The sequence below is a fragment of the Psammomys obesus genome, unplaced genomic scaffold (assembly GCF_907164565.1).
Source record: "Psammomys obesus unplaced genomic scaffold, mPsaObe1.curated_primary_1811, whole genome shotgun sequence".
In the NCBI taxonomy this organism is placed as follows: domain Eukaryota; kingdom Metazoa; phylum Chordata; class Mammalia; order Rodentia; family Muridae; genus Psammomys; species Psammomys obesus.
In genome coordinates, this window is record NW_026585691.1 from 5005255 (window position 1) to 5017926 (window position 12672).

Sequence of the window (12672 nt, forward strand, 5' to 3'; positions counted from 1 at the left end):
GGGGGGGGGAAGGAAGGAAGGAAGGAAGGAAGGAAGGAAGGAAGGAAGGAAGGAAGGAAGGAAGGAAGGAAGGAAAGAAGGAAGGAAAGGGTTGGGTTTCTTTGAGTCCAGTGTGGTGGTGCATGCCTCTAAACCCAGCACTCTGGAGGCAGAGACAGAGAGGCAAGCAAGATCTCTGAGTTCAAGGCCAGTCCTGTAAATTCCAGGACAGTAAGGGCTACAAAAAGAGACCCTGTCTCAAAAACAACAACAACAAAAAAAAATGGGGTTTCTTTGAGTTGTTTTGTTTTAAAACTTTGTTTATTTCTTAATTGTGTATATGTCTGTGGTTTGTGCATGTGAGTATAGGTGTCCTTGTCCAGAAGATGGTATCGGATGCCCTGAAACTGGAGTTACAGACGGTATGCTATAGATGCCAGGAACCAAACCTGCTTCCTCTGCAAAAGCCACTGTGCTATCTCTCTCTCCAGACCCTTAAGAAATGTTTGACCAAAGGAGTAGGGCAAAGGACAGAGTAAAGTGGGAGAAAGAATGAGTGTGGAAGCCAGGCATGGTGATGCATGCCTTTAATCCTGGCACTTGGGAGACAGAGGTAGGCAAGTCTCTAATAGCTCAAAGCCAGCCTGGGTTACATAGCAAGTTTGAGGCCAGCCAAGGAATATATTTGAGTGCCTGTTTGAAAAATAAAAATAAATGAATGAGGAGGAAAGTGAGTCAGAACATGACTCTTTCAAAAAAATATATTTTGCTAAAGGGCTGGAGAGACGGGTTAAAAGCACTTTTTGCTCTTGCAGAGGACCCACAGAGTCAATCACAACCACTTGTAAGTAACTCCAGTTCCAGGAACTCCAATGCCCTGTTCTGGTCTCCTCGGACACAAGGTACACAAACAGTGCATAGATATACATGCAGATAAAACACTCATACAAAGAAAATAAGTTGTTTTGGGTTTGTTTGTTTATTTGTTTGTTTGTTTTTAAGTATTTGCTCACAAGGGAGAGCAAAGAAATGGAAGATGGATGGGTTAGGACTCAGGGTCAAGGGATGTCATTTGCTGCTGCTTTTTTGCCTATTATGAAGATGCTAGAGCATCTCCAGTGAAGACAATCCATCAAAGAGGAACTCTGATAGTAAAGACGGGAAAGGAGATGCCTGCACAAGTGCTAAGAGATAATGAACTCCAGGGCAGACGAGGAATCCTCACTGGACGGTCAACCGAATCAGTACAGGAGGGTGATGAGACCAGTAGCTCAATCTTAGTGAAAGCTGCTGAGTCAGCAGCTGAAAGCAATGGCAGGCCAGAAGCACAGTGGGTTTGGCAAAGTCAAGAGTCCCCCCGGAATTCACCGTCATACATCAAGAGCGGGGCAGTGCAGATGGCCAAGTGGCTTCTCCACCCAGGCTTATTAGCCAGGGGCTGGGGCAGTGAAAGCAAAGCCGAGGGCAGGTCTAACCAAGAGTGGGTTACTCAGCAGTGTGAGATAATGGGAAAGGATCAAGGAGGTTGAGGTTTTCAGGAACCTGAACTGGGTGGGTACAGAGGGATGAAGAATAAGGGCTTCTCTCAAAAAAAAAAAGGAAAAAGTGAGGCTTCCTTCTTTATTTTTAGCTATGTGTAAGTGGGTTTTATTTTGTTTTGTTTTCTTGCAAGCACTATATGTGTGTACCTGGTGCCTGCAGAGGCCAGAAGAAGGAATCGGATCCACTGGAAACGGAATTACAGATAGTTAGGAGCTGCCACGTGGGTGCTGGGAACAGAACCTCTGCAAAGAGCAGGAAATGCTCTTAACCTTTGACCCATCTCTTCAGCCTAGCTTGTGCTTCTCTTCTGGAAGCTGCCTGTTCTCCCTTCTGTGCTGTCTGTTGGTAATTCTGTGCTCCAAAAACCAGTTAATCACTTATCTCCACCCCACCTTATCTACTCGATAAATACAAAGCACTACCCTCAAGGGATTGATGTGTGGGTGAGGGTAGGGCTTCTTATCAGAGCAGCAAGATAAACCCCCAACCGCTCTTGCTGGACAAATGAATGGAAGACACAGAAAATTCTGTTAAGGTCTGAGGTAGAAGAGTAAAAAGGAAACACAAACGATAGCAAGTAGCTCTGGGCCGCGTGTCAGTCAGTAGAAATGGGATTGTTGGTTAAGAGCAAAACAAAAATGTAGGGCTGAAAATCCACTGTGAAATGGGCTGCAAATGAGCCTGGTCTTAATTCATAGCTCAGGGCAACTGGTTAAGAAAAGTTCTAAGGATGATGGAATCTTGTATCCAGCTTGTCCATCAACTGTCAAACAAATGGCAAGTGCCACTGAAGACTCCTGTTTTACCCACCGAGCCTTTTGAGTTTTGCCTGTTTTGTCAGGCAGGGAGCAGCAGGGAAGTTTGGAAGAGTTCAACTTTAGGGAGAACATCTGATTAAACCCACCACTTATACCCATTATTTGTAATAGTTGTGTTTGGCTTATGTTTTTGCTAGCCTTGTTATTAAATATAAAAGCAATAGGATTACAAAGTTCTGGAAGGAGTAAATACTGTAATTAAAAAGGCACCAGTTGAGTTTGTTAAACTATAATTCTAGAATGCTGGCCTCCTTGTTATATTTTTCTTCTTCTCTTTAGACATTTTTTTTTGTACCTAATAAAAATTGTTTTGAGTGACTTAACTGTTTTTAGTACTTCCTGTGTGTCAAACACCACCCAAAATCTCCAAGAAAATATTCTGACTCAAAAGTCTTGGAGCCCCACACAACATCCTAAGAGCCTGGGCTCACGGCATGCACACACAGCCTGGTGAGCTGAGGGGCAACTTTCCGACTCACAAAGACACTTTTCTAACCCTTTTGAAGTTACAAATTCATACGAGGGGGGAGAAAATCGGGCACTTTGATCAAGCTACGAAGTTATGACTTAAGAACCAGGCAAGAGACAGCAAAACCTGGTTAACAGTACCTGGTGAACGAGGCACACAAAATTAAATAAGTATTAGTAGTGCAGTGAGATTAAATATTAGAGGGCATCTAATACCATAAAGAAAGAAATAAAGTATCTCTGGGGCTGGTGAGATGACACTTCTGGCTGAGAAAGGGCACTTGCCACAAAGCCTAATGACCTGAATTCAATCCCGGAGAGCCATGTAGTAGAGGAGCTGACTCCTCTGATCTCTACATTGGGTGCCTTGTGACATTCCCCTACCCCCACACATAACCACAGAGAGAGAGAGAGAGAGAGAGAGAGAAGGAAGGAAGGAAGGAAGGAAGGAAGGAAGGAAGGAAGGAAGGAAGGGAGGGAGGGAGGGATTTTTTAAACTGAATTTCCAAAGGCTCTCTTAATTTTCATCGCACCACGTTTAAAAGACGTGCAAAAATATATGTGGCACATATACAGACACAGCGCCTCAGTTAAGGGCACCTACTGCTTTTGCATAGGATATGGGCTTGGTTCCCAGTGTCTACATTGTGGTTCACAACCACTTATAACTCTAGTTACCATAGGACCCAACCCGCTCCTCTGGCCTCTGCACACAGGTGGCAGGCACATGCACATAAAAAAATTTTTTAACGTTTTGTGGGGAACCATGTTGGCAAACAAACCTGAACAAGGTGAATTTTTAAAAACACGCATAGCCTACACCTGTACTGAATTGCAACTCATGAGAATCAAGTTTGGAAATTTCTACTTCTCCCTGGGAGGCAGAAAGCCTGAAACACAAAGCCCCAAACTGAGAACCCTCAGGCTCCCTTAGTATTTCCTACATAAATGAAAAGCGGCACAAAGGCACAGGGCAGACAGTGGCTCATAACCTTCCGCTTCTGGAATTCAGTGTGCCACCTCTAATCTAAGCCTGGAAATTCCAATGTAATTTAGAGGGGGTCTCTCAGCAGCTAATTCTCCCTAACATTAGCTATGCTAATTTTGGACAACTGTTCATCTCTTACAAGTTAAAAGGGAGAAAAGGCGTTCGTACCCCTTTCTTAGGACCCATGGTCACACCCACCCTTCCTTCCACTTTCTGCGGCGATCAACATGGAGAGGATCAAAGAAGACACAGCCTTGTAAACTGAGAGGGTAACTTTCACATTGGAGCCATTTAATGAAGTGCAGGGGCTGTTGATGTCGGGGGAGGGGGGCACATCGCCCTGAGCAAAGTCTTTGCTCTCCCCAGACACACACACTCCCGTTAGGTTTCCGTGCTCCTTAACGCAATCTCTTCCAATGACGAAGACCCCAACTGCTGACGTGACCCCTCTACTGTGACACTGTTTGATTAAGACACCAAGGACAAAAGCTAACACATTCCTGTACTCAACCAATCACAGGTCAGCAAACACACTCTGCCCTGCCCCTTCACTACAAAGCAGACTATGTGAAAAAGTAAAGATTCCCCCACGACCCATTTCCAAAGTCCGGAAGCTAGAAAATAGTGAATGATGATTCCCTCGCCCAAGGGCTATGAGAATCAAAACTGTCACTTTGGGCACCATGGTGCTCGTAATTACGTGTATTTCGGGGTGCGCTTCCCCGGGATACCATCCTACTCTTTCTATCTTTAATCATGTCCCCCTACAACACCAAACACTTCAGCTCACTCCTCTCCCGTTCTCCGGAAATAACAAGGACTTAGTATTCATTAACCCAGCCTCCTTTCCTTCCATCTCTGCCCCTATCACCAGCAGCAAGAAAACAAGTTTTCCCACGTGTCACCAGTAGCTCCGACTCCGGGAAACGCCCCCCTTTCCTCCACCAGCCCGCGCCACTGAGAGCCATGCCTGCGGCCACGGGCGCTACCCCTGTCTCCTCCACAAGCCGGGAGACGACAGGAGGCTTCAAGCTGATCCACATAAGCCAGGCCTTTGCCCCATCTACGAACCTAATCACTTCCTCTCCAGCCAGGAGTGAGCTCCCGCGCCAGGTGGAGCACCCCGCCAGCCGCGGGGCTGGGGGGCGAGGGGGTGGAGGTACAGAAGGAAAGGCTCCGCAACCAGCCCTGGGCGGGGGAGCGGCGGTGCGCACAGCTCCGGAGGAGCGCCAGCGGCAGTGTCCTAGGAGAGAGAGGGGCGTGTGCTCTGCGCCTCGCAGCCCCTAAACGTACGACCACCCCCCAGCACCGTGACACCCGCGAGCCGCACGCTTCGGTCCTCTGCACCCCTCTTCCCCCCGCAGACCCGGCCTGGGCGACGCGCTGCGGTCCGCGCGCCCTTGTGGGGACAGCCGCCTCCTGGCTCGCCCCGGCGCGCAAACTTTCCCAGCGACAACCGCTCCGGCCTCCCCCGGGGGCTCCGGAGAGTGGGCGCCCCCTTAGCCTCTGTAAAACCCACTGAAAATATGGCGCCCTCGAACGTCGTTCCTCGGGCCCCGAATTGCCGGTCTCCGGGTCCCTCCTGATCCCCGCCGGCGCGAAATCTCAGCTCCTGGGCGTCAGAGAAGGAGACGAGAGGCCGCCGCGTTGGGTCCAAACCCTGCCCTCGCTCTCGGCTTTCCCCCCCGCGAGCGGTCGGCAGCCAGCAGTCGGCTGATGGCGAGATGGCCGGGAAAGGGGGGAATCGTGCAACCCGCAGGTCTCAAGAGTCGGGGCGCTGGGAAGCAGCACGGGGTGTCTTTCGCCGCGAGCCGGGGCGGGAGACTTGTTTGCAAAGTGGCGCTGGAAGTCGGAGCAGCCAGTGCTGGAATGAAGCCGCTCTGCCCTCCGCCAACTCTGTCGGCTCTGGGGGCCCGGCTGGGGTCCTGGGGGAGCCTCAAGGCAGACCGGGCCGCTTTTCCGACCCCGTTACCGGAAACCCAAGGAGGGAGACCAGGAGGGAACCAGCTGCCTAGGACTAGGGATCAGCTCTCCAGCTCCGGCTGCAATACTATTTGCAAACGCCGGCACCCGGGCTGAGTGCGGCGAAACCTACATGTGCAACAGACAGGTGCATTCGTTGCAATTTATTTTTCTTTTCTTGCAAAAAATAAAAGCCCTCCCCCCTCCCAGGAAATAAAATCTAGAAGCTTGACAGGGTTTTTCTACATTGACATCACTTAGGAGATGCAAACCCGAGAAGAAAACCACCCACATATTCCTTCTGGAGAGGGGAGGGAAAAGGCACTCGAATTCCCTGCAGCGCGCATGCAGGCTGGAGAGCAGGGCAGCGCCACGCGCCGCGCCTTACCGCGGGGATGCAGCTACTGTCTCATTACGGAGCGCCAGCCCCGGAGTGCAGCCGGCTCCGCTCCCGCTGCGCCGCCACTGCCGCCGCCGCCGCCGCCGCTGGCTCCGGGCGCGGAACCGGAGCCGAGGGCGAGCGCGAGCGCACGGCCCGCGAGCGCCGGGAGGGCAGGAAGCGCGTCATCACTGGGGGACGGCGCGGCGGAGCTCGCCACCCCGCTCCTGGGTGTCCGCACCGCTGGCGCGGGACGGGGACGCGCGCGGAGCTGTTGCGCGACCCGGGTGGGAGAGGCGCGAGGGACACCCCCGGCTGCCCCAGAACCTGGGCTCCGCTCTGGAGAGGGATGGGGCGGCATGGGGACCAGGCGTCTGCTGGCATGGGGCCTCCGAATCCTCCCAGCTCCTCTCCCGGACCACCGGCCGGGTCCTGGAGGTTACCAGGTTTGGATCCAGCCCCTCAGGTGACGGATGTCAGGTCACTTGGATTAAGGAAACGACTCTTCCAGCAAAGGGGCTGTGCCTATTGCACTGTTTTGTTTTGTTTTGTTTTTCATAGACAGCGTCATACTGTGTAGACCAGGCTGGCCCCAAACTCAAGATAATCTGGCTTCCTCTGCCTTCTGAGTGCAGGGATTAAAGACCTGTGCCACCACACCTGACTGTCTGGTTTGTTTCATTCATTCATCCATACATTCATTCATTCGTATTTCCTGCTGTCATGCCCTAAAATAAAGTCAGTTATGTGTCCCTTGTATTTACAGGAGCTGTAAAATACTCGGATGGGAGGGTACAGTGTGAAAGTTAGGTAACAGTGTGAAGGGGACAGGAGAACAAATCACAAAATCTCTTTAAAATTATGATGAGTAGGGAGATGCAGAGAAGATGGTTCAATAAACTAGCCGAAATGTTCACACGTGTGTCCCAGTAGTTGGTGAAATCGTGGGTGGTTTTTCTCTTTCTGTTTAGATCTACTTTTTAATTTTATAATTTTAAAAATTACTAAGAAAAGGTGTAAGTCGGTCTTCCTCCAGCCCAACACAGAATGGTCAGGATAGACCCGTCTCCCCAAGAAGTAGAGAGCAAATTTCTTCAGTTCCTCAGATGCAACTACAGCAACATTAGAGTCTGTTAGCTTGAAATTGCCCTCACTGACCACCCAAGAACGAATCAACTTTGTAACCTGAGAAAGTACTTCAAGGAGTCCTTTGGGACCTTGAATAAGCCTGGACATAATGTGAAAACAGTCCATCTCGGAGCAGTGGTTCTCTATGTGTTGCAACTCCTTTGGGAGGTCAAATGATCCTTTCACAGGGTCACATATCAGATGTCCTGCACACCAGATATTTACATTATAATTCATCACAGTAGCAAAATTGCAGTTAGGAAGTAGCAAAAAAATAATTTTATGGTTTGGAAGTCAACACAACATGAGGAACTCTATTAAAGGGTGCCAGTGTAAGGAAGGTTGAGAACCATGGTCTTAGAGTAAAACATTGTAATTTGCTCCCTTTGTAGAGAATACACTTCATAATTCAGAACCCACAATCAGAAAACAAATTACTGGGCTGCTTGACGCAGTCCTAAAAGTTGCAGGAAAGAATTTTCCCAGCTGCACAGATAACACTCCTGTTCTTCACAGTTCTTCAGACATTGGCTAGGCTAGCAGAATAGAGGAGGCAAGCTACCTCACAGGGCGTTAAAAAGCAAGTAAATGATTTCAGTAAGAGCCTGGTAAAAAGCTCATTAAATTGATGCTTGGTAAATTAGCCCTTGGTTTACGGAAAATAACAACCATATTTCTGCAGTCCAAATTCCAGGTTTCCATAAGAAGAGGGAAGGAGGCTAAACGGGACACAACTAAAGTCATTTCTCCCATCTCCCACTTTACAGGGCCTAATAGCTTTCTATCAAGCGTCTGGTTTGTTATTGTTGTTTGTTTGTTTGTTTTTTCCTTAAAGACGAGGTTTCTCCATGTCCTAATACTCACTCTGTAGACCAGGCTGACCTCAAACTCAGAGATCCACCTGCCTCTGCCTCCAGAGAGCTGGGGTTAAAGCTGTGCGCCACCAGTGCCCAGCTCCATCAGGCATCTCAAAACTGGCAAGTTTGTCTTTCCCCAAACCCTTATTTCAAGATTTCTATCATGTAATACATTTTTCTCTAAGTATCTCCACGGTTTCCAGCCCCCAGCAGTGAGGTGCTATTCAACACTATAAGGCAAGCTTAGCGAGCAAGGGGCCTGTCTATATCTGCATCCTTGCCCAAAAGCAGTTTGGTACACAATGGGTGCTCAATAAATGCTTGTTCCATAAAGCTCATCTCTCTGGCTACTACTTTTTTTTTTTTTTTTTTTTTTTTTTTTTTTTTTTTTAGACAGGGTCTTACTTTGTAGCCCCTGCTGGCCTAGAACTCACTATGTAGAACAAAGTGGAATTGGAATCATGGTCCTTCCAGATTCAGGCTCCCAAGTTCTGGGATTATAGGCCTGCTCTACTGAACCCAGCTAAATCCAGTAACTTTTCTCTTTTTCAAAAAGCGGGTGAGGTCTAGGCAGATGGGTCAGCATTTAGAAATTCATGCTGCTTGTTAGATTCCAAGAAAACCAGGGCCAAGTCTCACTACATACTTGTGGCTCCTCCCAGCACTTTTAACCCCATCCCGCCCCCACCCCAAATTCTCCATCTCAGGGGCTGGGCTTCCCTTTGCTATATAATTCAGCCATTTGGCCTCATGGCTGTCTTGGTTCCCACATGCTCTCTTGTCCCCTTGGTCCATGGATCCTCTCTTGTTTTTCCTCCCCTCCTCCCCCTCCTCTCATGGCCCAGTCAGCTCTGTTGCATGTTCAATATGGACTCATTCAGATGCCTTTGGCTGTGCTTTCCCTCATACCTACAAGAAAACCTCCTCAACCATACCTGGAAGTGGTCATGTCCTCATTTTCATTTACTACTCTTGCAAAGGACTGTTGTTTAGTTCACAGCACCTGTATCAGGTAGCTGGCAACTGCCTATAATTCTGGTTCTGGGGGCGGAATTCAACACCCTCTTCTGAGTTCCAAAGGCACCTGCACTCACATGAACACATACACACAGAGAGAGAGAGAGAGACTTAAAAGATTAAAATGAAAACATGAAAGCAGCAGCCAAACCTTACCTGAGGTACAGGTATGAGAATGTATATTTGGCACTAATTTGATACATGCTTTTCTACTGCCTTCTGCGATCAGTTAAACCCCCTTTCCTAGAGAGAAGCAGCATGGATCCGAGAGAATTAGTTTGGTTCTCAAACTAATTTATTCTGAACACTGTGACACAGTTGTAACAACTCTTCTTCAAATCTTCAAAGCCACCTACCGTTTCTTCGGTAAAACCAACTAGCCACATATTGTCATGTGTGATGGTTGTTCTCAGTCGTTAACTTGACTATCTGGAATGAACTGCAATCCAGAAATGGGAGTCACACCTGTGAACCAGATCTTGAGGCTGGAAGACACACATTTTTGATCCGGATCTTGAGGTGGGATGGCATACACAGCCTCCGTCTGCTGCCTTTGGATCAAGATGGAAAATTCTCGGCTCCTCCAGCACCATGTCTGCCTGGACACTACCATGCTTCCCACCATGACAATAATGTGCTAAACCTCTGACGTAAGTCAGCACTGATTAAATGTTGTCCCTTATAAGAATTGCTGTGGTCGGCCGGGTTTAGTGGCTCAGGTCTTTAATCCCAGCACTCAGGGAGGCAGAGGCAGGCAGATTGCTGTCTGTTTGAGGCCAGCCTGGTCTGCAAAACGAGTCCAGGACAGCCATGACTACACAGAGGAAAAAAAAAAAAAGAATTTCTGTGGTCATGATGTCTCCTCACAGCAATAAAACCTTAAGGAAGTCACCATGTATTTATATATTGTTCAATTTCAACCATGGAAGTAAAATAGAGCTAGATCTGCGAAGAGAAATTCAATGTCACCCAAGATATTTGTAAATTAAAAGTTAACTGTTGGAGGCTTCTGCCTTTGCAAGCAACCATGACCTTAATTGCTGTCAGACCAGTAAAATACCAATTACATATCAAGGCTTTCTGTCCATCCAACGGATGGAAACGACGATAAAACTCATTCTACCAGAGTGCTTGGGGACATAAATAAAAGATAGTCTTCAAGACACTAAATACATCTGACAACAAGAAGAAAAGACTAAAATTTTCCTTGAGTTAGGTCTGCAATGGCGTTAGTTTTCAATCAGGGCTAAAGTGTCAGATGCTAAGAGCTGCTCCCCTGCCTCCTCCTGCAGCTCAGTGATCCTTACCCTCCCGGCTTCCTGTCACATCCCCTCAGCTCCATATGGAAGAACAAAGTGAAAGCCCACAAAATAATTTGTTCCACTTTGGTTTATTAATTTGAATTTTGTGCCATGTTAAGATACCTTCTGGGATTCAGCACACCGGCAGGTCACAGACCGTCTGAAAACGCTTGTGTCCTCCCCCTGGAAGGAAGCAGTGCGAAGCACATTCTCTAAAAGCCTCCCATTGATCAGAACCAGTGAGGAAAGGCGTAGTCTAGGCTTCTCCCATGAAAGCTTTCAGATTCTCAGCAATCTCCCCTTCTCTTTCCTAATTATAAGCTCTGGGAGATAATGTCACCCAATAATTATCAGAGAATGCTATATGAGTCAGTAAGTTCTTTGGTTTTATTTGAAGGGCAGATATCTGGCAATTTATAAAAACTAATATATTTTAGATATTTGCTGTTCTGAATTGTAGGACCTCTACTCACTCAGGTGTAGAGTGGAGTAATAGACATGGTTTTAAATTTCTTCCAGATGAGAAAATGAGTCAATATCGACTTAGGAAGTGATTGTTATCATCCCCAAGTAGAAGCATGCTTAAGATTGCCTTTTCTTCCCTCATAGTCTAAAACAGACTCTAGAAGGTTTTAAAAGTGTGTCTGAAAAAAAACTAGGTGAGGTAGCACTTGCCTGGCATCCTAGCACTAGAGAAGTAGAAGCAGGAGGATCAGAAGTTTAAAGTCATTCTCAGCTATGTAGCAAGTTCAAGGCCAGCCTGGGATGTATGAGACTCTGTTTCATAAAAAAAAAAAAAAAAAAAAAAAAAAGCAACATACTGTCTAGAGCAATACCAATAATTCTCTTGCCAAATTAAATAGAGTGCATAGTTTGAGAGATGCTTTTGTGCTTTGGTTGTTATTGCATTTCACTATTTTGAGACAAAGTGTCTCACTGTATAGTCTTGGCTAGCCTGGAGCTTGCTGTGTAGGTGTTTGCTTGTTTTTAATTCTGTTACGAGATTGGAGGCAGAGACAGAAGAATCCCCTGGAAGATCGTGAGCCAGCTAGCCTTAAGTACACAGCAGAGAAACAAGATGGAACCTGTCTCAAAAGGAAGGAAGGTGAGGACGGCTCCTGAAAGTTGTCCTCTGACCTCCACATGTGTGCTATGGCACGTGTGCGTGCGCGCGCGCACACACAGTCAAATAAGTAAATAAATGAACTCTAATTTTTTAAATTGTAGATCATTAAACTATTATTAGGTATGCAACCTCAATGTCTCTTTAGACATTTGGGATTTTTTTAATTATTTTATTTTTAGTTGTGTGTGTCGGTCTGTGGGCATGTGCACATAAGGATTGCAGATGCCTGATCTACTGAAGCTAACATTATAGAAGGATGGAGCTGCCTGACATAGTTCCTAGGAACTGAATTAAGGTCCTCTGCAAAAGCAGTTTACACCCTCAACCATAGAGCCAGCTTTCCAGTTTCCTGGGCTAGTTGGTTAGTTGGTTGGTCAATCGGTTGGTTGGTTGGTTGGTTGGTTGGTATTTTTAGAGAAAAATATGCTTCGTTGCATAGCCCTGGCTGACCTAGAACTAGCTATGTAGACCTGGTACCCTGGAATTTGCTGTATAGAGAAGTCTGATCATGAACTCACAGAGGTTTCATGGCCTCTGCCTCTGGAGTGGTGAGATTAAAGATATGTACCATCATACCTAGCTCTTTCTCTCTCTCATTATTGACATGTTTTCATGAAATATGCCATAACAAAAAGACATTGTGGTTCATGATATATATATATATATATATATATATATATATATATATATATATATTTATTTATTTATTTATAGTGATTATATAATCTCAGCATCAGAATACAAAGGCAGGCAGAGTTCTATGAAGAATGTGAGACAAGCCTGGTGGTTAGAGATCAGATCAACTTTAATTTTAAAATAACGTGTTTATTGTTATACAGGAAATATCCTTAGAAGCCTATTTTTTAAAAGAATAGATTTGTTGCAAACAAAGTAAGATGGTTAGATTACATGTAAGTCATTAACTATTTTCCATTCTATAAATTAAGATACCAACTGGGAGATGTTAAAGAATACAATATAGCAGAAAACACATACGCACTTCTAGTACAACTTTGGGGTGATAACCAGCAGCTCTGGGTGTTTCAGACACACCGCCAGTACCACTGTTCACCTGTCTCTTTAAATCGGTTTGCTGTATTGGTGACA

General features: G+C 46.6%; 1 protein-coding gene across 2 annotated transcripts in view; it reads right to left on the bottom strand.

Moving 5' to 3' along the window:
- Tln2 (talin 2) overlaps positions 1-6229 on the bottom strand; it is a 401214-nt gene extending 394985 nt beyond the window's left edge. For both annotated transcript variants that reach the window (XM_055597884.1, XM_055597875.1), the window contains exon 1: positions 6146-6229. The gene's annotated coding sequence lies outside the window, so the exon portion shown is untranslated. The remainder of the gene's footprint in view (positions 1-6145) is intronic.
- Positions 6230-12672: the final 6443 nt, after the last annotated feature.